The 5581-nt window shown below is 34.2% G+C and overlaps 1 pseudogene; it reads right to left on the reverse strand.

The window, feature by feature from the left end:
• Window positions 1-3792: 3792 nt before the first annotated feature.
• Window positions 3793-4780, reverse strand: LOC134384169 (glutaredoxin-3-like; annotated as a pseudogene).
• Window positions 4781-5581: the final 801 nt, after the last annotated feature.

Raw genomic sequence — 5581 nt, forward strand, 5'->3', positions numbered from 1 at the left:
TACCCAGTGTGTATTTTTTTTTTTTTTCTGTTTTGCTTCTGACTGACCACCTTTTCATGTACCTCTTCATTCAAAACCCAGAGAAAGAACACATTTATTTCTGGCAAGAGAGTGTATTAGAAATCTAGTCATCTCTAGCTGGAAATACAATCACATGATACATAGAGTTGACAGTGTTTAGGGGTTGTAAGAATGATAGTTCATGTTAAGTTAAAATGGGGATAACTGACATAACCAATTCAAATGCATTTTTGTAGAATCTGTATTAGAACAGTTAATCTATTCTTGATTGCATTTTTTATTACAAGTCATACAATTTACTTCCTTACATCAGAATAATAAAACGTACAAAGACTTTTCAGTCTCTCTCTTTTAAATTATCTAAAGCTCAGTCTTTAAAATGTGCCAACAGTTTTCCTAATCCTCTAACAATCACTGCTCTTGTTTTCCATTTTAGAAATTCATGAAATGCTGGAGGTGTTTATCTTCTAGAATTGTCAAGGATTCTACAAATACTTTCTGCAAAATGTCATGTGAGTGCTTTCACAGGATATGGCTTAATGGATTTTAGGCTTCCTTGGGTTAAGTGAGCGTGATAAATTTTTCTACCCTTATTTAAAGGTCCTGAATTGTATATGTCCTGTCTCCTACCATCACAAAACACTTGGGCATCTCAATTTGATATTTCTCTTATTTTTTTGCTTTTTAACTATTTCTGCCTAATTCTATGTGACTTTTACTTGTTTCAAATGTGTATGACACAAGCAATGATATTCAAAAATATCAATGTGTAGGTTTTGAAATATTATTCTATTCTTACATAGCGAGGATGTCATGGAGAATCACAAAACTAAAAATTTGGGGATAAGAAATACAGTTGTTATAAAATATATTATGATATAAAACAAAAATTATTGAGCATAGATAAGAGTTCATCTGCCAGTCTGCAATGCCAGAAGAGTAAGACATAAGTCCAAACAACCTGAGATGGATATCAGGTATTTAAAGAAAAGACAAAAGAATAAAACATGGCATTGCCCCCGATGCTGCCCAATGTCTAGCTTCATCCATGCTATGTTAAAGAGTCAGAGGTAGTGCATTTCAGAAATTACCAAAACCCATGCATTTATGGTTGGTATTTAGATTAAAACAGGCCTGGTATATAATACTGATTCCAAAATTTATGAGTTGTCTGACTATGGGGGAAAATAAAACATTTAATCACTAAAAGCTTCAATTTTCTCATTTATAAAATTTATATAGTAATATTAATACTCACCTTATAGAGTGACTGTGAATATTAATAGAGATAATGCATGCAAAATAGTTAATCTCAGGGTCTTGTACATGTGTTTCTCAAAACATTGTACTTGATATTAATATTATCATCTTTACCATCATCAATAATGACTTCTGCTCACTGGACAAATTACAGGAGTTTTCTGAGTCTCGGTTTCTTTGTCTACAAATCATGATCAGAAATCTACCTCATACAGCAATGAGCTATGGACAAATATGCAAAATAGTAAATACTTTAAAGCAACTAGCATGCTGTGTTTACTTATTTTTAAAATTGAATTTGAAGATGTTTATTGCATTCTATTTTTGATGGAAGAAAAACATACCATACATTTATTTAGAACTACTTTGTGAAATACAGAAAGCATACTGTGTGAGGATTTTTCTATTCATAGTCCACTTCTGAAAAATAAATCACAAATTGCTCCACAATAATTAAATATTTCACTGTCCCTGTTTGCAGATGACATGATCCTATATATTGAACAGCCTAAAACCTCTACAAAAAAACTCTTAGAGTTGATAAATGATTTCAGCAAAGTTGCAGGATACAAAATCAACACACAAAAGTCAGTAGCCTTTTTATACTCCAGCAATGAACATGCAGAAAGAGAAATCAAGAAAGCTAGCCCATTTACAATAGCCACCAAAAAAAATAAAATACTTAGGAATAAAGTTAACCAAAGATGTGAAAAATCTCTGTGAGGAGAACTACAAACCACTGTTGAGAGAAATTAAAGAGGATACAAGAAGATGGAAAGATATCCCATGCTCTTGGATTGGAAGGATTAACAATATGAAAATGTCCATATTACCCAAAGCAATCTACAGATTCAATGCAATCCACATCAAAACTGCAATGGCATTTTTCTCAGAAATGGAAAAACTATCCAGACATTTATATGGAATAACAAAAGAGCACAAATAAACAAAGAAATCTTGAGCAAAAAAATAAAGCTGGAGGCATAACAAAACCTGCCTTTAAACTATATTACAAAGCTATAATAATCAAAACAGCACAGTACTGGCATAAAAACGGACACACAGATGAATTGAATAGAATAGAGAACTGAGAAGTCAACCCATACACCTACAGCCATCTGAACTTTGACAAAGGCACCAAGTCTACACACTACGGAAGAGACTGCCTCTTCAGCAAATGGTGTTGGGAAAACTGGATATTCATATATATAGGAGAATGAAACTAGACCTATACCTTTCACCATATACCAAAATCAACTCAAAATGGATTAAAGAATTAAATATACATCCTAAAGCAATACTCCTTTAAGAAAACACAGGGGAAACATGCCAGCAAGTAGGAGTGGGTACAGATTTCATGAATGTGACCCCAAAAGAACAGGCAACCAAAGGAGAAATAATTGAATGGGATTATATCAAAACAAAAAGCTTCTGCACAGCAAAAGGAACAATCAACAGAGTGAAAAGACAACCAATAGAGTGGGAGAAATTATTTGCAATATATACATCTGACAAAGGATTAATATCCAGAATATGCAAGGAACTCAAACAACTTTACAGCAAAAAAACCAAATAACCCAATTAAAAAAGGGGCAAAGGACCTTAATAGGCATTTCTCAAAGGAATATATATGAATGGCCAACAGACACATGAAAAAATGCTCAACATCACTCAGCATTCAGAAAATGCAAATGAAAACCACTTTAAGATACCATCTCATTCCAATTAGGAAGGCTAATATCCAAAAAAAACAGAATGATAAATGCCATTGAGATTGCAGAGAAAAAGGAAATCTCATACACTGTTGGTTGGATTGCAAAATGGTGCAGCCTTTATGGAAAATGGTACGGAGTTTCCTCACACAATTACAGATAGATCTACCATATGACCCAGCTAATCCACTGCTGGGACTATACACAAAGGAATAGAAATCATCATGCTAAAGGGATACCTGTACTGTCATGTTTATTGTATCACTATTTCCAATAGCTGAGTTGGAACCAGTGCAAATGTCCATCATCAGATGAGTGGATAAGGAAACTGTGGTATATCTACATAATGGAATACTACTGTGCTATAAAAAGAATGAAATACTATCTTTGCAACAACATGGTTGGACTTAGAGAAAATTATATTAAGAGAAACAAGTCAGGCACAGAAAGAGAAATACCATGTTCTCACTTATTTATGGGAGCTATAAATGAATAAATGAATAAATAAACAAACAAACAAACAAATAAATGAACAAATGAATGATGGGGAGAGAAGAAGACACAACAATCACAACAATCCTTGAACTTGCTAAGATAACAGAACAGATACGATGTAGTTGGGGGGGCAGGGCAGAGAGGGGGAGGGGATAAAGAGGAATGGGAAAAAGGACATGAAAATCAACTACAATGTATACTGAGAAGTTAAAATGAAGTAAAATAAAATAACATAAAAATAAGAAAAAAGTGAAAAAAAATATTACTTGCAGTAGTGGATCACGAAGTTTACCATTTATTAATTTTATCCTCTCAGTATGGGAAGCAACTCACCATTTACTTTCAGTTCCTTAACAACATCCAATCCTCCAACAAGCTCTCCTTTTACATATAGCTGAGGGTATGTTGGCCAATTTAAGTAAGCTTTTAATCTTTGCCCAACTTCTTTATCCTCCAATATATCAAATGTTTCATATTCAACACCACTACTTTCAGTATTTCCAGAATTTGTGTGCTGAATCCACATTTCACTTTCTTTCCTTTTGTAAAGATCATCGCAGAAGATTTATTTGTCAGCACTTTTAGACTTTCCTGTAATTTGGGAACACTGGGGCAAATTATATCCACTTCTTCTGATGCTTATAATTCCTTAGTTATATCAAATTATCCTCTATAAGCTCTCCAGAGCTTATAACAGAGCTGCTTCTTCATCTGAGAAGATATCAAAACTGATAAATAGAATATTCTGTTTGTGAAGAATTTCCACCATCTGCTTGCTGAAACCATAGCGTGGTTCTTGAGGAGTTCCTTTCATAAACATCATGCAAATGGCACCATGAGTTGATTTCTTCAGGTGAAGGTTGAGATCTTCTTTAAGGTGGTCATTAGTGCTGGGGGGAAGAGGCCACTAGATGTGTGTTGCTGAACTTATTTCATCAACTCTGAGGCATGTGCACCATCTAACTGATCGATTTCTGAAAATTCTTGAAAAACAAAGGTGGGAAAAGAACTAATTTTGTATTTTTTCAGAGACTCAGGAAAAGCTTCGCTTCCAACTCCACAAATGAAACTTGAGGGTGTTCTTCAGCTAACTCTGCCATTACATCATTCATCTGTGCACACTGTGGAGCCCATGGTGCCCAGAAATGAACCATGAGAAGGGACTTGGCTTTGAGGTGCGACAGCCACTGTTGCCACTGCCATACAGGAGCAAATGAGTGCTGGCTCATCACTTCCATAAAGTTGGTGTTCAAAATTGTAGTAATAGAGAATCCAGAAATGAACCTACGCATGTATGGTGTATTGATTTCAACAAAGGTGCCAAGAATTTGCAATAGGAAAATGATAGTTTCTTCAATAAATGGTGTAGGGAAAACTGGAGATCCACAAGCAGAATGAAATTGAACTCTTATCCCAAGCCATTTACCAAAATCAACTCAAAATGGATTAAAGACTTAAACATGGGACTAGAAACTGTAAAACTACTAGAAGAAAATGTAGGGAAAAAATTACATGACATTGGTCTGGGCAATGATTTGTTGGATTGCATCCCCAAAATGCAGGCAACAAAAGAAAAAAATAGACAAATGGAATCACATCAAATTAATAAGCTTCTGCACAGCAAAGGAAACAATTAATAGCGTGCAGAGACAACCTATGGACTGGGAGAAAATATTTGCAAGCCATATATTTGATAAGAGGTTAGTATCCAAAATATTAAAAGGAGCTCAAAAAGTTTATATCAAAACAAGTAAACAAATAAAAACAATTAAAAATGACTAAATAGACATTTCTCAAAAGAATACATACAAATGGCCAACATATGAAAAAAAGCTCAACATTGCTAATAATTAGAGGAATGCAAATTAAAACACTGTGATATCTCATGCCGTCAGAATGGCTGTTATCAAAAAGTCAGTTAGTGAGGATGCAGAGAAAAAGGAGCTCTTTTACACTCTTTGGAGGGACTATAAATTAGTAAAGCCATTATGGAGAACTGGATAGAGATTCCTCAAAGAACTAAAAATAGAATTTCTATATGATCTAGCAATTCCACTTCTGGATATTTACCCCAAATATAGGAAAACTGTTGA

The sequence above is a fragment of the Cynocephalus volans genome, chromosome 8 (assembly GCF_027409185.1).
Source record: "Cynocephalus volans isolate mCynVol1 chromosome 8, mCynVol1.pri, whole genome shotgun sequence".
Taxonomy (NCBI): Eukaryota; Metazoa; Chordata; class Mammalia; order Dermoptera; family Cynocephalidae; genus Cynocephalus; species Cynocephalus volans.